Source organism: Schistocerca serialis, chromosome 2 (genome assembly GCF_023864345.2).
Source record: "Schistocerca serialis cubense isolate TAMUIC-IGC-003099 chromosome 2, iqSchSeri2.2, whole genome shotgun sequence".
Taxonomy (NCBI): Eukaryota; Metazoa; Arthropoda; class Insecta; order Orthoptera; family Acrididae; genus Schistocerca; species Schistocerca serialis.
The window spans coordinates 238,984,531-239,006,232 of record NC_064639.1 but is presented as its reverse complement, the minus strand read 5'-3'; the positions used below and the strand labels follow the sequence as shown (position 1 = coordinate 239,006,232).

Sequence of the window (21,702 nt, the reverse complement as noted above, 5' to 3'; positions counted from 1 at the left end):
GCTGATGTAAAAATATTTCACAATGGCCCACAAAAAATTCTGCATTTTTTTCGAACGAAACTGGGCGAGAAAGAAAAATGTGATGCAGTACTTACTGAACGCCCCTCGTAAAATCATTATGATCGGCTGCCCTCCCCGACTCTAGTGAAGTGTGGACAATAATTATTATTGACTAGTCTACAGACGTTTTGAAACTTCTTAAAAATGCTTTACTTAAACTGAAATAACTGAGAAGCAGAAACTTCTACGTTATTTAATTCTGAAACTGCTGAATGAAACTGAGCAATATCCTAGCGCAACGCAATCTGACTGCTCAAAAATGATAACCTGACTTCAAATAATTAATGCAAAAGAATGGCCCTGAATAAGAAGAAACCCTAACAATAACCCACACATATAAGTCACTTACCTCACAGAAAATCTTCATTCCACGAACTACAGCAATGCAGCGCCAATATTGCCAGCTAAATAAGAGATTCTAACTACTGAAGGCTCTAACTACTACTAGGCATGTGGTTAGCAAAGGAAAGATTTTGTTGCAGAGCTAACAGTGTATTTAGCAGATTTTACCTTTATCATGCGACAACCAGTGCAAGCAAAATTATAGAATCATCAATAATAAATCTCAATGACGGATACGCATTCAGACCTTCCGCTAGCGCTAATACTGCAAACCTCCAACACTGCTAATTATTAACCTCAAACGTCCATCACTACTGACTACTCATTCCCAACTTCCATCACTACTGGCTGTTCACCTCCAAGTGCTAGTCCAACTAGCCACAGAGTCTTTTACAGAGTGCACTGTCAGAGTTATTAATACAGAGCGCTACACGGCGCAGACAACATACGGACACATAAAGAGGCTACTTACAGTTTTTAGCAACTAATGATGTGGTGACACGTACACAAATAAACAACTTCCCAGTCACTCGGCAAATACTGATAAATGTATAAAAATTTCTTTTAACCTCATATTTAAAATTATAATGCATATATGGTGTGTGTGTGTGTGTGTGTGTGTGTGTGTGTGTGTGTGTGTGCATCCACATACGAGGAAACGTGAAGCTTATCTCACGGTTTAATTTGTGATATAAGCTGATATTGATTTTCATGTTTGGGAAGCTGGCTGAATTAGTGGCGTCTGCACCAAAGAAATTTGTTTCCTTACTGTGAGGGAGGGGGGAGGAGAGGGGTGGGTGGATGATCGTCAGTTTTGTGACTTCCTCTCCTGAGGCAACGTCTACAGCTAAAAAATGTTCAAATGTGTGTGAAATCTTATGGGACTTAACTGCTGAGGTCATCAGTCCCTAAGCTTACACACTACTTAACCTAAATTATCCTAAGGACAAACACACACACCCATGCCCGAGGAAGGACTCGAACCTCCGCCGGGACTAGCCGCACAGTCCGTGACTGCAGCGCCTTAGACCGCTCGGCAAATCCCGCGCGGCCGTCTGCAGCTCAGAGAAGCACTTGCATCGAACTTCCTTAATTATTTTGTGGATAAATTCCATCATCTAATACTGGGCCTAATTCTGTTTGTGTAGCTCAAAGATGAGGAACTACATGTTTGTATGGTGACAGATCTGTGTAGGCCTGGCCCTGTTGTGTAGTCAGTGAACTACGTTACATACCTCAACAAGGACCCCGCGCAATTTTTCTGAATATTTGACAAGGCCAGTTATTTGCTGGGACATTTTGTATGCTCAGTATCCCATGTGCCTAACTCCATATAATACTCATATTAGCCAATCTGAAGAACACTGAATCACATGAAATGCATCATCGGTAAATAAATAACTGTTACAACCCTGCAACGGAGACTGTTTATTTCTGCCTCGTATATTACTGGTTGCTGTAGCATCTGCGCTATGAGTTGGAAAAAGTTTTATGCGTAAGTTCGTTTTCACTTCTCTTATAGTTTTAGAAAATTATGTTGGAGATAGTTTTTACAAATCAGCTCCGTAACTTGATTAATAACCCACTATTCAATGTAGGCTATCAAATCAATGCAAATTATAAGCGAAGAATGACAGCATGCAAGTAACTGAAATGAACACTAACCATTGTGAATGTAATTAGTACTTCTTTATTTCATTTCTGTATGGTGGTGAAATATAAGCGTAATTTTTTTGTTAGCTGAGTCCGTTGGCTGATTGTGAGATCGCAAGGGCTATAAGGGTAACATCGCAAATGGGTCTTCCGCTGAAAGGCAATGTCGCTGGCCGGTATACACAGAGCGACGGCCGCTCTTTGGAACGACCACAGCGCCCCTGTATCAGCCACAGGAAGAGGGAGTAGATCGGACTGCTGTAAATTGGCGCTGTTAGCTGCAGTGAAAGCTTTCTAAAAAGACAAAGACCCGAAAGAGTATGGGAAGACATCAGACACACTGAATGAGACAAATCAGCTGGACTCAAAGAAGGGCAGCAGTAAATGATGCATAAGTTTTTTAAGCGAGCCGAGGATGGGCTCATATGAATTATTTTTGTTGCGGGGAGGAAAACTCGTGAGTGTCTACGTGCAGTCGCTGTCATTGGCATAAGAGTGAAACCAGAATCATAGTGCAAGAAAATGTGTGTTCTACACCACTCTAAATGTAAAATATGTATTACTGGTTAATCAAAACAGTTTATTTAAGAGATACTTTATGAATTTTTCATGGGTCGGAAAGTAGAATGTTCACAGCGATTGACTAACGAGAAGCCGGTGTTAGCAGCACCAGCAAAATTTTAAGTAGAAGAGGATAGGAACACTTGGTCTTATAGTTTCAAAGAGGAAAAACTTCGTCATAGAACTCCAGGGAGGGAACAGTCAGTCTTTCTCTGTGTTTCCGGCTGGGAACGTGATGAGACGCGCTGCCTCAGAGCCGGTGACAGATGCTCGGGCTGAACTTGTAACTTCCGTCTTCCGTTGCAGCCATTCTCTGCATCTGAGTTTTAGAGCGATGGCATATGTGCAGCATTTTCACACGACGTGACGAAAGGGACGTGAGGTTATTTGCTTTGAAGTTGGGGTTTTGCTTTCCTGAATTAATTCATACACTCAGCTATTTGAGTTCAACATGCGCTTAGGCAAGCGTATTGGTTCTAATATGTACCTTTCTCGTATTTCCTTTAATCTATTAACAAATTCAGCAATCATTGGTGGTTACGTGAACGTAGCAAACTGTCTGACATTATTAGCATTTCCTTTCCAATTCCCGCTTCCTGTGCCAGGGTATTATCATATACGTTCAATAACCCATTTCATCAGTTGTGTAGTCGAGTCCAAGCCTATTAGCAATAAATAAAACTTTAGGTCGCAACATATTTGATGAAACGCTTCCTCATTATTTCTATGTAGCCTATGGTACCCATTTTTCTTGTTTAATTGCGAAACCTCTGTTGAAGTTCCCATGTTCCACAATATTCACTGCGCGACTTTGCCTTAATATTCCACATGATCTTCTGACGAGCGGTTATTCAGTGTACAGATCACCGCGTTCAGATCTTGATAGCCTCACAGGCTCGAATGGTACAAATGGCTCTGAGCACTATGGGACTTAACTTCTGAGGTCGTCAGTCCCCTAGAACTTAGAACTACTGAAACCTAACTAACCTAAGGACATCACACACATCCATGCCCGAGGCAGGTTTCGAATCTGCGACTGTAGCAGTCGCGCGGTTCCAGACTGTAGCGCCTAGAACCGCCCGGCCACTCCGGCCGGCGATAGCCTCACAGGGGTATGCTTAAAGCTCCACCTCAGTCTCACAACTGGCGCACTAAAATTATAGAAAATGGTGCACTTCTTTAGCTCATAATGTTGTTTAAGTTGTCTCACACCCAAAAAGCCAAAAAGATCAGTCACAGACGAAGGTTCTGCAACATCGGTAGATGTAGCATTAGAAAAAAGTAAAGCAGGATCTGGAATGTTCAGTAAATCTCTATAACATATTTTAGGAAAATTGCATTGAAAAATTTGAATAACATTTCTTATTTACCAAACTGTCCACCGATTTACAGCTTGGAACCATTATGGGAATAATCAGCATACTATTTTCGTCTTTGCTTTTTTCTTAATTTCCAAAGGTGCTTCACTGTTTTGCAGTGGTGAGGGAACAAAACAGGGATCTGTATTCCACATAACGAATTTTTGTCTATAAAGTTTTTAATTTCAGATAGTGGCTGAAAGGGGCAGTCTTAGTTCTGTGGGTTACGCTCACTGCGAGAGAGAGAGAGAGAGAGAGAGAGAGAGAGAGAGAGAGAGGAACGCAAAGCATTACTCGTATGTCACATCGTGGTAACCATAATTTCTTCCACGGAAAGGTCCTGAAATAGCTTCATAAATATTTTATATGACCATAGCGAACAAAAATTTTGCTTTGCTTCTAAGTACAAGCTCAACTAACGAAAAGAATTGCTGTTTTTTGGTACTGCGATGTATGTAAGCTGGAGGGTAAGGAAATACAAAAGTCGAAACGTTTATCGCCTGTGCAGTTTCATTATCACGCTTCATCGTTTTCTCTTCCGCTAGTAGTATGACCGAGTTACCTCGTTCATCAGCTCCTATACTCGAGCGATTCACTAGTTTCTCGCTGGCCCATTACCTGAAACGCTACGAGAAACGAGCGAGTTCGATGCGCGTTCCAGCTAAATCTGTTGGCCACTCTAATATCTCGAAGTAGATGTAGGTATACCAATGATACACAGGACACTAAATAATCTGGATTAGCGTGACAATTGGTTCATTTCAATGATCTTTAAAATGAAGCTGTAGCTATACCTCATGTTTTAAAAGGAATAATTCTAACGTAAATGGTGATGGCTGTTACAGTATTAATGCTGATTACAACTGGGGTTGCTTCGAAGGATTACTTTCGACTGTAAAAGGTGAGGCCTCTAGAGAACCCGATGTTTGCGACTGCACTCTTCCGAGTTCCATTGAAAGTGAAAATGGCAAATAAAAATGTTATTTTTAAGAGGCACTTTCATTACTGAGTTGCCGCTTCCCCTTCCATGGTGACCACAGAGTTTCAAATTAAGTGGAGAGGCCTCAACTCCCTTGTGGCACGCATGGAGCCAGTCGTACTTCCCACAGGCGGAGCCGCTCTTGAGTAGAGCACCAGGCATGTATATAATAGTGTCGGACAGCACTTCCGCTAATTAGATTTCAGCTTCTTGGCCAAGGAATGTGTCGCTCTCAGGCCCCTGGGATCTAGTTGCAGCTACCGTCTCTCTTCCAGGTACGTCTTTTCCTGTTTCTAATCCATCTCTCTCCCCACCACCCTCTCACCCCCACCCCACTCCTCTCTCTCTCTCTCTCTCTCTCTCTCTCTCTCTCTCTCTCTCTCTCTCTCCCCCCCTCAGCTCCCAACTGTCAACTGACCTTCTTTCATTGATTCTATCAGGTTTTTCTTTCTCACATTCGCCCAATTCCCCCACTCTGTAGCGGTTCAGGGCTGAAACAGCTGATTGTTCAACTGCGGATTCAAAATCGTCCATGCATATTAACCATTACAGACTTTATGTAAAATACATATAATTTTATTACAAAATATAGCTATAAATAATAGAGGGTGAGACAGGAGGAAAGGTATATGCTTTGAGACGCGATAGTATTAGTGATTCTGAACAAAAAACTTCATATGGACATAGGCCCTATTGCGAATGGTTTCCGAGATAGAACACGTTTAACATCACTTTTGTATGTTTTTCTTTAATAACTCTAAAACCGCACATTCCAACGAAAACGTGTCTCAGTACGCAAATAAACTAAATTAAATTTACAACAATAAAGGTCCTATTTATTTTTTGTCTAGGACTAACATTTTGCTCTGAGAGATCACGAGAATATTGAAAATGTCGCGCGATGCTTGTGCGCTGTAGCTTAGGTGCTTTTTGTAAGCCAGTTTGAGGTTGTTCTCCGACTTGATAGACCACAAGTGTACTGTATGAAAATGTCCGTCTCAACTTCGTCTAAACTACTGTGGTACGTTGTAAATAATGACAATGAATAATACAGAAAATAAATAGAAATGTACATTAAAAGTCTTCTCTCTCGGAAACCATTCGGAGTAGGACAAATGTCGACATCAATGTTTTTGTACAGAATCAATAATGCTTTCACCCGTCAAAACACGTACCTTTCCCCCTGACTCACTCTGTACAAATTGTTCTAAAATAACTTCAATATCATCTATTCGTGATAGAGAATCATACCTACAAACAGTTCTCGCATAGCCGGCCGCGGTGGCCAAGCGGTTCTAGGCGCATCAGTCTGGAACCGCGCGACCGCTACGGTCGCAGGTTCGAATGCTGCCTCGGGCATGGATGTGTGTGATGTTCTTAGGTAGTTAGGTTTAAGTAGTTCTAAGTTCTAGGGGACTGATGACCTCAGATGGTAAGTTCCATAGCGCTCAGAGCCATTTTCTAAGTTCTCGCATACACAACACATACTTCTGTCTTTCTTTGAAACAAAAAAGTAGCATTGAAGTTACGTGTGCTTTGAAAAATTGCCTTTGTCTATAGAGAGCATTACTACTGCACTCAACGTACTCTCGAGGATTGTGCTTTTTAAAACTGCCTTGATTCTCTTCAGAAAATGTCAAAAATAAGTTTGACCTGTTGTTTCAGTTAGAAACTGATGAGCCTCAAGCAGAGGTAGATGTAGAGAGGGCACAACAAGCTTTCAATAGGAAATTGAAAAAGAATGTAGGAAAGTCATCGAAAAGGAAGAAAGTTTTGTTGTTAGGCAGTTCTCATGCCAGAGGTGTAGGCCAACTTCTGCAGGAGGAATTAGGACCAGAATACCAGGTCACAAATTTTCTCAAACCAAGTGCTAGTCTGGATGGTGACAGAGGATTAAGGATTTACCTCAGGGAACAGTATTGACAGAGATCCTGGGTACAGTATAGAGTGTGACCTGGTAAAGATTGCGTCGGCGTCGAGACACACCACTGTTGAATTTGTATCTGTCCTGAGACGCCATGACTGGCCTCATTTGAACTCTTCTGTTGGGAGAGTTAATTTGGAGTTGGAACGGCTGCTTGGGTCGGGTGCGGGGGTCTCCTATTGGTGTGGTTCCTGTTTATTCTCTCAGTAGGTGGGACTACACCAGGCACGACCTACATCTCAACAGGAAAGGGAAGGGTAAACTGGCTGGGGTAATAGCAGGAAATTTAAGGGGGGAGGCACTGCCATCAATGGTAAAATACCAGTGGTTACAGGTGTTGGAGCAGCACCTTTTTTAGGATAGGTAAGACAGAAAGATGTCAAGTTCTACGAGAGGTCAGGATTGAAACAAACCTTCAGTTTAGGAAAGAAATTAAACAGCACAATTCTATCACATTGGATCACCAATCACAGCTATCAATTATATATTTTCACCAATCACCAGAAATTTTATCTCCACCAAGTTGTATCTCAGTCCTAGGTAATTGCATTGATATGACTGGGTGTTGTGTGCTGTCCTTAGGTTAGTTAGGTTTAAGTAGTTCTACGTTCTAGGGGACTGATGGCCATAGATGTTAAGTCCCATAGTGGTCAGAGCCATTCGAACCATTTTGCATTGATGAATTAAAGTCACCCAACCCAGTTGACATAATCTGCCTCTCTGAACAACATGTGACCACTGGTATAGGAACTAGGCCTAAGCACAAAGAGAAACTCAGACAGGAGTGTACTGCAAATGTTAGAATAAGGAAAGGTTCTCATAAAAGCATAATTAAGAATACTGTAAGTATATTTCATCAAAATATTGGGAGTTTAAAGAATAAAATAGATGAGCTTCTGGTTTGTTTAGAAGATTTAGAAGCTGAGGATGAAATAGATATACTATGCCTGTCTGAGCATCACATTGTTACTGATATGGATAAGGTAAATGTAAGTGGATATAAGCTCTCTGCACATGTAATTAGAGAAAATATGGAGAAAGGAGGAGTTGCCATATATGTCAAAAGTTATCATTGTGCAAAAAGTATAGAAACAAAAAAGTTTTGTGTAGAGAAACATATAGAAGTATGTGCCTGTGAGCTTAAATTAAAGATAGGCACATTTATAATTGTAACTGTATATAGGTCCCCATCGGGAAATTTTCATCTATTTCTGAAAAATTTGGACTCCTTGTTGTGCTATCTGTCAGACAGGGGGAAGCAAATTATTATTTGTGGGGACTTCAATGTAGATTCTCTGAAACAGGGTAATAGGAAAAATTACCTTGAAGTATTACTTGGTTCTTTCAATTTGACATCTGTTATTGATTTTCCTACTCGGGTGGTAAAGGATAGCAGCTCACTGATAGATAACTTCTTTATAGACCAAGATAAGTTTAACCAGATAAATACTCAGCCTGTTGAGAATGGTCTTTCTGATCACGGTGCACAGCTAGTTACAATATACGACATAGCTCCATTCGGCAGTACTAAAATGTCCTCCAAAGTAGTACATTCAGTCAACGATTTAACAATTGCAAATTTCAGGGAAAGCCTACAGCAGTTAGACTGGGATGAGGTGTACCGTGAACCTGATGCCAATTTAAAATATAATTTATTTCATTACACTTTTGTAAATACATTTGAAAACTGCTTCCCCAAGAAAATAGTTAAATATACTCGTAAGAAACCAAGTAACAAACCATGGCTTACCAAGGGTATAAAAATATCTTGTAACCGGAAAAGGGAAATGTATCTGACAGCAAGAAAGAGTAGTGACCCAGAAACTATCAAACATTATAAAAACTACTGTGCTGTATTAAGAAAAGTTATTAAAAAATCCAGAAGTATGTGTATCATGTCTGAAATCAGCAACTCTGATAATAAAATAAAAAGAATTTGGAATATCATTAAAAGAGAAACAGGTCAACCAAGAGCACAGGAAGACAGTATTACCATCAAATTGAATGAAAACTTCACGAACAAAAAGTCAGAAGTTGAAAATATTTTTAATAATCATTTTCTAAATGTTGTGGATATAGTAGGATCCAGGTGTTCATTAGAAGATGCTAGGCAGTTAATGGAAGAGGCCATACCTATGTAATTTGATACAATTGAAATCTCACCCACTTCTCCCTCTGAAATTAGGAAAATAATAAACTTGCTTAAAAGCAAAAAGTCACATGGAATTGATGGCATTTCCAGCAAAACACTAAAAGCTTGTTCTCAACAGATAAGTAAGATTCTCAGCCACCTGTGTAACAGCTCTCTGGAACAGGGCATTTTCCCTGATAGACTGAAATATGCTATTGTTATACCTTTGCATAAAAAAGGGGATAGATCTGATGTCAACAATTACATCCAATCTCCCTTATAACAGCTTTATCCAAAATTTTTGAGAAAGTAATGTATTCAAGAGTAGCTTCACATATCTGTGAAAATGAAGTACTAACAAAAATGTCAGTTTGGTTTCCAGAAAGGTTTTTCAACAGAAAATGCCATATATGCTTTCACCAATCAAATTTTGAATGATCTGAATAACCGAACACCACCCATTGGGATTTTTTGTGATCTCTCAAAGGCTTTTGATCGTGTAAATCATGAAATTCTGCTAGATAAGCTCACGTATTCTGGCATGAGTGGGACAGTGCACAGATGGTTTAATTCGTCCCTAACTGGAAGAGTGCAGAAAGTTGAAATAAGCAGTTCTCATAATATGCAAAGATCAGCACATTCCTCAAACTGGGGAACTATCAAGAATGGGGTTCCACAAGGGTTGGTCTTGGTTCCTTTCTTGTTCTTAATATATATTAATGACTTGCAATTCTATATTCATGAAGAGGCAAAGTCAGTTCTCTTTGCTGATGATGCAAGTATAGTAATCACACCTGACAAACAAGAATTAACTGATGAAATTGTCAATAATGTCTTCCAGAAAATTACTAAGTGGTTCCTTGTAAACGGACTCTCACTGAATTTTGATAAGACACAGTACATATACTTCCGTACAGTAAATGGTATGACGCCATTAATAAATATAGACCTTAATCAGAAGCATATAGCTAAGGTAGAATATTCAAAATTTTTAATTGTGTCCATTGATGAGAGATTAAATTGGAAGAAACACATTGATGATCTGCTGAAACGTTTGAGTTCAGCTGCTTATGTAATAAGGGTCATTGCAAATTTTGGTGATAAACATCTTAGTACATTAGCTTACTACGCCTATTTTCACTCATTGCCTGCATATGGCATCATATTTTGGGGCAATTCATCACTGAGGAATAAAGTATTTATTGCACAAAAGCGTGTAATCAGAATAATAGCTGGAGTCCACCCAAGATCATCCTGCAGACTTTTATTTAAGGATCTCGGGATATTCACAGTAGCTTCTCAGTATATATACTCTCTTATGAAATTTGTTATTAACAACGAAACCCAATTCAAAAGTATTAGCAGTGTGCATAACCACAATACTAGGAGAAAGGATGATCTTCTCTATTCAAGATTAAATCCAACTTTGGCACAGAAAGGGGTGAATTATACTGCCACTAAAGTCTTTGGTCACTTACCAAATAGTATCAAAAGTCTGACAGATAACCAATAAGTATTTAAGATGAAATTAAAAGAATTTCTGAATGACAACTCCTTCTACTCCATAGAGGAATTTTTAGATATAAATTAAGAAAAAAGAAAAAAAATTATAAAAAAATAATTTTAAAAAAAAGTTGTTATATTAACTTACTTATATTGTTAAATTAACGTAATTATGTCATGTATTGGAAAATTTGACTCGTTCCACATAATTACGAAATATCGTATTCACGATCCATGGAGCTAGTCTAGTATTAGTCTAATCTAATCTAATCTAATCTCTAGAGTTGAGAAGTATCTCTGGCATCTCTGGGACTCGGGCGGTAGTCGTTGAGTTCGTGCAGAGACTCGATGGACGTTTGAATGTTTCTGAAGACGTTGTTTTCCAGCGTCTTGTAAATTATGAGCTAAGGCAGAGGTTTCCAAACTTTTGTTTGTCACGCCCCCCTTCTGCCGAAAAGAAAATTTCCGTGCCCCCCCCCCCCCAAAAAAATAGAGATTTTTATTAATTATCAAGAAACTATTGAAAAATTTGTGATAGTGACGTCATGTAACATGGTGGGCTGTTAATGTATCGAGTCGCAGTTATTACGTCATCAGTCTAGTCTAGTGATTATAAGCCACTCCTAAAGCAAAGAAAGTCCTTGGTAAACAAGGAAAAATAGTTGCGACCTTTGCAGATTAGAGGATGCGGGCCATTATTTTAAGTTGAGTGTAGCTTATTACTTTCACTCATTATCAAAAATAGTCACTCAGTCACGGTGTTAACGAACATCACTGATTTGTACGCCTATAGCGCTCCCCATTGTCACTGTGCATAGGTTGGCATTTATGTCAACGACGACAGCTACCGAACGGCGACAAAGGCCCAGTACCCAGAACCAGACAAAAAATAAAAAATAAGTTTATGAAATAATCGTGCACACTACACAGAACTTTAAAAAATATTAATAAAGCAACTTCCTTACCTTGATTACATTCCCTTGCTGCACACCATTTCTTCACCAGTATACGATTTTAGGACTACTCTTCGCTTGCCATATCTAGGATAAACTTTCGCTGTGTCTTCATCCAGAAGCAATACTATTATTAGTTGAAATAACATACCACACGTAACATCAGAATCCATAAGGATCACACGCAGTATTTATGTTTAAATCAGATTCACTATGTTTATTTTATATTGTTTCTTCGAAATAGTTTTTTGTAATTTTACAGTATTGCCTACATTTAAGGATAGTTAGGAGGAAAATAACAAGCTCTCTTATAATGTCACGTATTTATTATAAAAATATTATTTCCACACACGTATGGCAAGAAACAAACAAATAAATCAATGTGAAGGATGAGCTTGCATATTTTTTACAAGATTTTGAATTCTTGGCTGAATAGTAGAAACTGCGCAACGTAAATCATTGGCAATACTGAGTTTACTTCTAAGCTTATTTTTTATCGCCACTACCGCTGAAAATGCTCTTTCGCACAAATAAGTGCTTGAGAATGGTAAATACAGTTTCAGTGCTTGTTCTGCTGTGCTGGGAAACACCGTGGGATATTTCACCCAAAATAAAGGTTTATCCATCTTCTGAAAGTCATACTTCGCTGCAGAATCATTTTTAATTTCTAAGTCTTCCTCTTGTAGCCTGTCTGGCAACACATCCACGTCAACGTGAAATGGATCCGTCGCTAACCTATAATAAATTTTATCATCACAACTGTTACGGAAGTATCGTTAGAATTCATCAATGGGGTGCTGCAAATGGTTCGATATTTTACTCTTAGTATCAGTATCCTTAAAATTGTTTTGAAATCGGGCTTCTTCCAGGATTCCAAACAACCTGGAAAAGCAGGAATAGTTCCAGGCTAAAATTTTACGTTTCCATAGTTGCAACTTATCAGTATATGCTTTGATGGCATCCCGATGAAAAATTATGTTTCACTCTCCACCTTGTAATTTCAAATTCAATGTGTTTAAAGATTCGAAAATATCTGACAGATAAGCCAATGCAACATGAACACCGGGCTTTCTAAATTCCATATACAATTCAGTTTGTTATTTTCCAAAAACTGCATCACTTGTCTCGAAGTTCAAATAATCTTCCTAGCATATTTCCTTTTGAGAGCCAGCGTACTTCTGTATGAAATAATTGTTTTATACTCTGCTCTCAAGTCTTCACAAAGAGCCGTAAATAACCTGGAATTTAACGCACTCTTTTTAATATGATTCACGATTTTGATGCACAGTTTCAAGACATCAGTGAGTTCCTTTAGAAGTGTCTTAGCTGACAATGCTTGACGGTGTATTACACAGCGGATAGCAGTAACAATAGGTTTTTTTTTCACTGACCATCTGCATGAATCCTGAACGACATCCAAGCATTGATGTGGCGCCGTCTATGCATACGCCTGTCAGTTTCTGCCATGATAACTCATTTTTACAAAAGAATTCAGAGACAGCTGCCATTAGATGAATTGCTTTTGAAGTTGACTTTAACTCTGTAGAAAACAGCAACTCTTCTTTAATTGCTTCATTTTCTATATAGCGCACGAAAGCTAGCAGTTGGCAACAATTCGCAACATCGGTACTCTCGTCTAACTGTATTGCGAAAAACTGCGATTGTTTGACGGCCGTAACTAATTGATTTTGTATGTCTTCGGCCATATCATCAATCCGACGTTTCACAGTATTGTCGGAAAGCGGTATTTGTGAAAGTTTTTGTTTACTTTCTGACCCAAGAACAATATCAGCAGCTTTCAACAAACAGGGTTTGACTAATGTCTCTCCGATAATATGACTTTTCTTGGTCCTTGAAATAAGTAGCAATAACTCATACGAGGCTTCCAGTACCTTTTCTGATGTCTGAGCGAAGGATCCAGCAGTGACCAACTTCATTTGTTTCAAATTATCACATTTTGTAGCAAAAAATTCCTTCAGCTTCTCTTTCAATACGCCATGCTTTGCCCACAAATGGCGTTCCAGACGAGGTGGTCTCATGGAATCATTGCTCAATACCTCATAGCAAATAACACATTGCGGCTGGTCAACACCATTTTTTTGTGTAGAAGCAAAACCGTATTTGATATAATCATCATTATATTCACGTTTTTTCACGACACTCATGGTGAAGCAAAAAGAAAACAAGAAGTTAACAGTATAATTTCGCACTAACACTGATTTTACTGAGGCACAACTGTGAAAGATTCAACGCGATTTCAGCAAAATCCAATACATCAGATGTGTCAACAACTGCAAGCAACCAACTGAAATAGAGGAAAGCTACTGTCGTCTGTCGGCACCTCAGATGACTGCCTGTGAGGAGTGGGGCGAAGAACGGGGAAGCCCAGCCGCAGCGCAGGTAGTCAGTGCACTGTCTGTCTGCGACCTGTTGGCCGAGCAGGGCTCTTGCTGGTCAGAAACGGGCTTTTCCCGGATTACGGCGAAAACAGCCCACAGGCACCCTAAGAATTTGCTACCTGTTCTGCGGTGCTGTTCTGAGCAGTGCAGCCTGGGGTTTTATGCGAAAATCGTTTTCGTGCCCCCTATCTTTCGTTGCTTATAAATGAAACGTTATAAGTTTTGAGATAACATCAATGAATTGGTTGTCAAATTTCACAGTAATTAAGTAAGGTCATGGATAAACCTCATACATCGCTGGAAAGTATGCATAGTGCCAAGCAGTTATCTCTGTACTCGTGCCAAAAGAAGCCATTGTCGCAGCAAAGAACGTACGCTAATTTGAAACGAAATTATGCCGTATTTCAAAAAGTCAGAAGAAAAATAACTGTTTTGTGAAATCAGTAATCTGAATGAAAGAGCTGTAGTAAAAAAAAAAAAAAAATAATCCTCACTAATGGACTTCATTGTCTACCTAGCTAGGTTATGTTTCATTGTTAGCACTCACAACAATGTTTCCAGAACGGCGTGAAGTACTCTGCTCAGAACGAACACTTGTACCAGTTTCGCATTTACGTCATGCACATTTTTCTGGTGACAAAGGGCATAACCCTGGCGTCCAAATTACGAACAAGCCAGTTCATTTGAAGCGTATACAGTCTATTAAAGTCACTGTAATAGCATCACATGGGGATCCGCGGGTTGACAGGGTAATAAAACGGCATTTTTGCAGTTACGCAGTATAAGTGATTATTACACTGATGAACATAGCCTACTGCGGCTAAAAGTTATAACATGATTACGTTCAGTTCATGTGTACAAATGTACGGAATAGTTAATACCTGACTTTTCTGTTTTCCAATTGTCAGAAGTAAGTTGTTTACAAATCTGATATATTAGAATTAACGCATATCGCCTTCGTAATTTTGAGAGTTTCTGTGTGTGACATTCTAAACGCGACATTCTAAACGTGATCTTCAAAAGCTGTATGTTCTAGGATAGGTTATTGAGATAGGATTGTGGGAAGTGGGACGCCAAACGATTGCATTTAGCACCATAATCTATCATTAATACCTGCACATCCATTTTTATTAAAATATCGATATTAAAAAGAAATATTAGGTTTATACCGCTAACTCCACCCGCGCCTCCCTTGCAACATCATCACGCCCCCACAGGGGGGCGCGCCCTCCGGTTTGGGAACCCATGAGCTAAGGGCTGGTTGTGCCATTCATGATTCGAAAGTACTGCCCTCTTCTAGTTCTGAACTTATAGTTCACTTCTGAAACGCTCCTTGCCAAAAATTCATATTCTTCTATTGTTAGAATTAGTTACCTGCTCTGTATTTAGAACAAGTGTTGATGTGACACACAGTTTAATGTAAACATTGCTTCCTAATGCTAAGCTGGGTGATCTTAGTTCTTTCAGTGCTATAACTTTCAAAGCATCTCCAGATACTGCATTCACTAGCAGCAGACAATGTACAAGGTCCATTCACACTAACGTGACCACCGCCTGTGTTCGACGACAGCGTGCAGTAACCTCTCACAAATGGCATGTGGCAGCACTATCAGTACATAAAGCGTGTCAGGGGATGCGGAAAACAGTGCTGTCGTTGTCGTAATGGGGAAACAGAGGGGCTGATACGGCGTCTAAAAGAGCTTAATCTTTGGCTTTCGGTGCAATGGTGGAAGCATTTCCGAAATGGCGAAGTCTGTAAATTGTTCGCGTGCGCCGTGCTTAAAGTGCACGCGACGTGGAAAATCGGCGCTGTCTAAAAATGGTTCAAATGGCTCTGAGCACTATGGGACTTAAATGCTTAGGTCATCAGTCCCCTAGAATTTAGAACTACTTAAACCTAACTAACCTAAGGACATCACGCACATCCACGCCCCAGGCAGGATTCGAACCGGCGACCGTAGCGGTAGCGCAGCTCCAAACTGTAGCGCCTAGAACCGCTCGGCCACTCTCGCTGTCTAAAACCGGCGCCGAGACAACTGTTGTGAACCACGGGCCATAGATGAGAGGGGTGAACGACGATGCGGAGATGTGTACGGGCAAACAGATAAGCAACTGTTGAGCAACTGACCGCCCAGGTGGACCAAGGGGATCCTCAACGACCGTTCAGCGAACGTAGCTGCTAGTAGGCCTCCACAGCAGACCCGTGTCTCCACTGTATGGGGGCGGGTGGCTTTTCAGTTGAATAACGTTTTATGCTCCATCGGGCAGATGGCCGTTGACGTGTACGACGAGAAGCATACAGTTTATATGTATATTAAGTGTAGGGGGGGGGGGGAGGGGCGACTGTGTGTGTGTGTGTGTGTGTGTGTGTGTGTGTGTGTGTGGCCGGCCGAAGTGGCCGTGCGGTTCTAGGCGCTACAGTCTGGAACCGCGTGACCGCTACGGTCGCAGGTTCGAATTCTGCCTCGGGCACGGATGTGTGTGACGTCCTTAGGTTAGTTAGGTTGAAGTAGTTCTAAGTTCTAGGGGACTTATGACCTCAGAAGTTAAATCCCATAGTGCTCACAGCCATTTGAACCATGTGTGTGTGTGTGTGTGTGTGTGTGTGTGTGTGTGTGTGTGTACATGCGTATGAGTGCCCCTGAGAAACAGCCAGTGATTTTAAAAAAAGAAAGTGGTCACACCCGTCTACAAGAAGAATATAAAATGTGGTCCCCAAATTTTCTGTCCAATCTCATTATATAAATGACATGCCAACCAAAATCCGTTTCGAAATTGATTTTACGAAACCCAGTTTTCTTGCACGACATCCTTTCAAGCCTTCGATTGAGGCAGTTGGATGTAGTCTTTGACATCGGAATAGCATTTTTCTCTATATCACATCAGGGTTTATTCACAAAAGTATGATTATGTGCGATATCAAACGAATTTTATTACTGGATTGAGGATTTCTTAGTGCGCGGGATGCATCACGTATTCTGGATGGGGAATCATCGACTGGGCTCCCCAGGGAATTATGCTGTGGCTCTTTTATGCTGTGTGTTACTAACATGGCAGACAAAATTATTACCAATCTCATACTTTTTTCATTTGACGCGTTGTCTATAATGAAGTACTATTTGAGAAAAGCTGGGCAATATACGGTCTCATACTGGTAAGATTTCAAAGTGATGTAAGGACTGATAATTTGTTTCAAGTGTTCAGAAATGTAAAATGGTGCTCTTCAAAAAACGCATTAAAGTAGTATTCTATGACTACATCACCAGTGAGTCACAGCTGGAAACAGTTAACTGATAGGAATGCCTGGGTGCAACTTTTGCAAAGATACACAATGGAATGATCATGTCTTTCGCAGGTAAGGCAGTTGGCAGACTTCATTATTGCCAGGATAGTAGCAAAATACGTTCAGTGTACAAAGGTTACCGTTTACAAAACACTAGTGCGACCCGTAATAGTGTGTGAGAACCATACGAGACGGGAACCGGAAGAACCCTAACATACGTTGCAATACTAAGCACACTATACATGGTGTATCATAATTAATGGCGTAAACGTATACAGTTGAAAACACACGATACTAGAAGCAAAAAAGTCTCGGTAAACATGGGGTCGAAAATGCATACCTTAGAAGCTACGAGCAATTTTTCATCTTCGACACTGTGCAAAAAAATATCTTCTACTGGAAATTCTTTGCCTTCCATATTTTGGGAAGTGGTAGTATGGACCAGAATAAGAAAAAAATATCCTTCAAATATGTGCTCTAAAAGGCATACCTTAAAAGTTACGAGCACATGATCATTAGAAGAGTTGTGTTTCAAAGTAGCAAAGATGAACAAGTGCTCATAGCTCTTAAGGAATGCATTTTAGAGCACATGTTTACTGGACTTTTTTCTTGTTTGGGTCCATACAACCAGTTCGCAAAATATGGAAAGCAAAGAACTTGCAGTAGAAGAGATTTGTTCCACAGTATAGAAGATGAAAAATTACTTGTAGTTCTTAAGGTATGCATTTTCGACCCTATGTTTACTGATACTTTTCTGCTTCTAGTATCGTGTACTTTCAACTGTATGCGTTTATACTATTAATTATGATACAACCTGTATTTGATAGTAGTTTGCAGGGTTCGTGTGCAGATGATGATAGTTAATTATGTCAGTTAATTTTGTTTTAACTTCAAATATGTAAGCGATATATCTACTCAGAATGAGACTTTCACTCTGCAGCGGAGTGTGCGCTGATATGAAGATTCCTGGCAGATTAAAACTGTGTGCCAGGCCGAGACTCGAACTCAGGACCTTTGCCTTTCGCGGGCAAGTGCTCTACCAGAGTGAAAATCTCATTCTGGAAACATTTCCCAGGCTGTGACTAACCCATGTCTCCGCAATAGCCTAGCTTTCAGGAGTGCTAGTTCTGCAAGGTCCGCAGAAGAGCTTCTGTTAAGTTTGGAAGGTAGGAGACGAGGTACTGGCAGAAGTAAAGCTGTGAGGACGGGGCGCGAGCTGTGCTTGGGTAGCTCAGTTGGTAGAGCACGCCCGCGAAAGGCAAAGGTCCTGAGTTCGAGTCTCGGCCCGGCACACAGTTTTAATCTGCTAGGAAGTTTGATATATCTACTGTTTCCCCGCTTACTGAATCCAACGCTCTTTTGAAATCAATAAATACACTGGTATCCAAAATTAAAGCAACAAACCGCTAATTCCCCGTCCTGTGTCTAATTCACGACATAATCATACAAACTGTCAACAGATGTCCGCACGATCGCGTCCTGTTCGGAAGATGGTACTCTGATCAACGGAGAACCACGGCAGTGACGACACAGGGCACCTATCAAACGGGATAGTGCTGCTGGGTTGTCCCACATCCACATCCACAGTCGCTGTATACACAGTCACAGACCGTGCAGTGTGGCAAAGAGAAGACGCCTACCAGGCTCTTTGCGGTAGAGGGTCATGGGAAGAATGAAAGCGGGACAGTCGCAAACTCATGTGGCCTGATGGCTTAACGTGAGTCGTTCTGTTGTTTTTCGGATATGGTGACAGTTTGTAGAGATCGAAACTGTATCCCGAAGACCAGGGCGGGGGCGGCCAACTGTAACACCAGAAAGAGAGAACCGTTATTTGGCTGTAGCCGCACGATCGTACCGCCTTAGTACTGCACGGCAACTGGCACATGACCTCTCAGCATCCAGTGGACGTGTTGTAGCGAGGCAATCGGAGTACAGAAGGCTACGGCAGAGTGGCCTTTATTGTTGGATACCTGCTGTATGTGCGTCCCTGACGTGTCTTCGCAGAAGGGAACGTCTAGAGTGGAGTCGTCAACATGCAACGTGGACGGTCGAACAGTGGCCAATTTTATTTTCAAAGAAGGGTCCTGATTTGGTCTGGACACTGGTTCTCGAAGGATTCGCATCTGAAGAGAATGTAGGACACGATTTCGGCACCCAAACATTGTGGAGAGAGACTGATGTCGAGGATGATCCTTGATGGTGTGGGCTGGGATTATGTTGACTACTCGAACACCTCTTCATGAAATTGTAAGGTTAAACCAGCAAGGTTTTATTGATTTCAGGTGATGAGATCTTCGGACCTCATGTGCGGTTGTTGCGAGATGCTGTGGGCCAAGACTTCGTATTGCTGAACGATAATGCTCGACCTCATAGAGTACGCGTGGTTGATGTTTACTTAGAAACGGAAGGTATTGCACGTATGGCGTGACCTGAACGCTTTCACGATTTGAACCCCATAGAGCACGTCTTGAATGCTCTAGGGACACGGGTTGCATCACGTCAGCATCCACCAACCACACTTCAAGACTTGCGAACAGCGTTGCAGTAAGAATGGGCGTTATTGCCTCAGCGTGAGATTGATGGCATCATTCACAGCATGCCTCGTCGTTTGTCCGGCCTGCATTGTTGCCAGAGGTGGTAACACCTCATACTGGGCGCATTAACCTGTTGTAGGAATGTGTGTGTAAGTCCGTTAAGTTGGGGAAAAAACAAAAAACATTTCTGTCTGCCGCTTTGCGTGTTACAGTTATTTACGTTTTGTTTCAGTTGTTTCTACATCACTATCACCTGATTATACTGTTCTGTAGCAAAATAAAATCAAATTTGGGAAAATTTCGATTTGTTGCTTTAATTTTGGACTCCAGTGTAGATTTGATGGTTTACCTTCTCCGTCAAATTGTCGAACTTCAGTTAGTGAAATTTCTAATTCACGTATTACTTAAGATAGATATGAAAACCATGCTGCATGGAAATGTTTAAACAATTGCAGCTATTAAAATGGTGACCATCATCGTTGCCATATATAAAAAATCCTATTAAGGGTCCTGTAAAATGTAAGAATATATGAGTCCATCACCCACCATTCCTACCCACATATCGATCCTACAGTGAACCTGTGCCTTTCTACCACCATCGCTCTAGGATTGGCATCTGTCCACACATGGCTGTTATCGTAACTTATAAGTCCGCTTTGCCGGATCCTTTAACACAGAGAGCTTAGAGGTGGAGCTGTATGGCTTTATTTCTGTTGCAGGAGCGCGAGTCGGGAGTGACGCAGTCCCGGCTTGCTGGAACTCTGGAAGAGGATCTGGTCGTCTCTTCGCTCTCAACGTACGTATCCAACTCCTTATTTCCCTTCTATGGTGGCCACAGCACTATATTTGTTAACGATATTGTGAAGTTTCCACCTCGTCTACTGCTTATTCACTTTATTAAAATTCGAACAACTGGCCAATTTCGGCCTTACAGGTCATTTTCAAGTGCTGTCTACAACAACAACAAAATAGAACGAAGGTGCAGCAAATTTATGTTCGTTTTACTGGCGTATAAAAGGTATTTCATAAAGAATAGCCTAAAACGTCTTGAACTTACAGGACCCAACATGTTGAATATTATCCGATTACTATATGGAGGGCACAATAGTTCCGGGAATGAGCACAAAAAATTGCAAGCGTCAAAAGTAAAAACGAAATGTTTACTGAGAGCAGTAATAGATCCTCGAAACTAATGCCAGGTTATAATTCACTGTATTCGCACACCAGCTGTCATTTCCATCTACACGAAAATCAGATAGAGCAAAGATAAGCAATTTAAATCAGTGTGTTCTTAGATGTTCAGAGACATATGCGTACCACATCTGTACTATTAAAAGGATATTAGGAGGTCGAACAACCGAGTCCAGTACGAACAGTATACCAAAGCAGCAAACGCGTCTGATGCTGGAGTGAAATTCAGGGAAAGGAGAAAGGACTTCTGTATTCCATTTTGGACGTAGCATAATTAAAAATGTAACTCTGACAGATGGTATATAAGCATAAGATATCAGAAGCTGGTGATATATATATATATATATATATATATATAACTTCAGTGCAGATGCACAACAGGGTCCGTGCCTCTTGCCGGAATATAGGACTCGCTGAGAACATGTGGGTGAATGGACCGTGGACGCTACTAGCGTGTCACTAGTAGAGAGTTTGGGTCGAACGGTAAGCGTGTTCGGATGTCCGAGGCAGTTAAGACACTGCTCGTTTTAAGCAAGAGATCCTGGTTCGAGTCCCACTGAAGCACAAATTTTCAACTTCTACCATCGAATTATTTCGATGCAAGATTGCTGTTGGCTTTGATCTCTCCTTCAAAATGTATTAACACTTTGTTTGAATACAAACTATCTTCAGTCATAAAATGTCGCTTTTATGCTAAGATGAAGCTCCTTCGTTCAGTTGTCTTAACTGCCTCGGACATCCGAACACGCTTACAGTTCGACCAAAACTCTCAACAAGTCACACGCTAGTAGCGTACACGGTCCATTCACTCACATGTTCTCAGCGAGCCCT

At 40.8% G+C, this 21,702-nt stretch overlaps 1 long non-coding RNA gene across 1 annotated transcript in view; it reads left to right on the top strand.

The window, feature by feature from the left end:
- Window positions 1–20,477, top strand: part of LOC126456984 (uncharacterized) — a 265,781-nt gene extending 245,304 nt beyond the window's left edge. The window contains exon 3 of the long non-coding RNA XR_007585423.1: window positions 20,400–20,477. This is a non-coding gene — a long non-coding RNA (uncharacterized LOC126456984). The remainder of the gene's footprint in view (window positions 1–20,399) is intronic.
- Window positions 20,478–21,702: the final 1,225 nt, after the last annotated feature.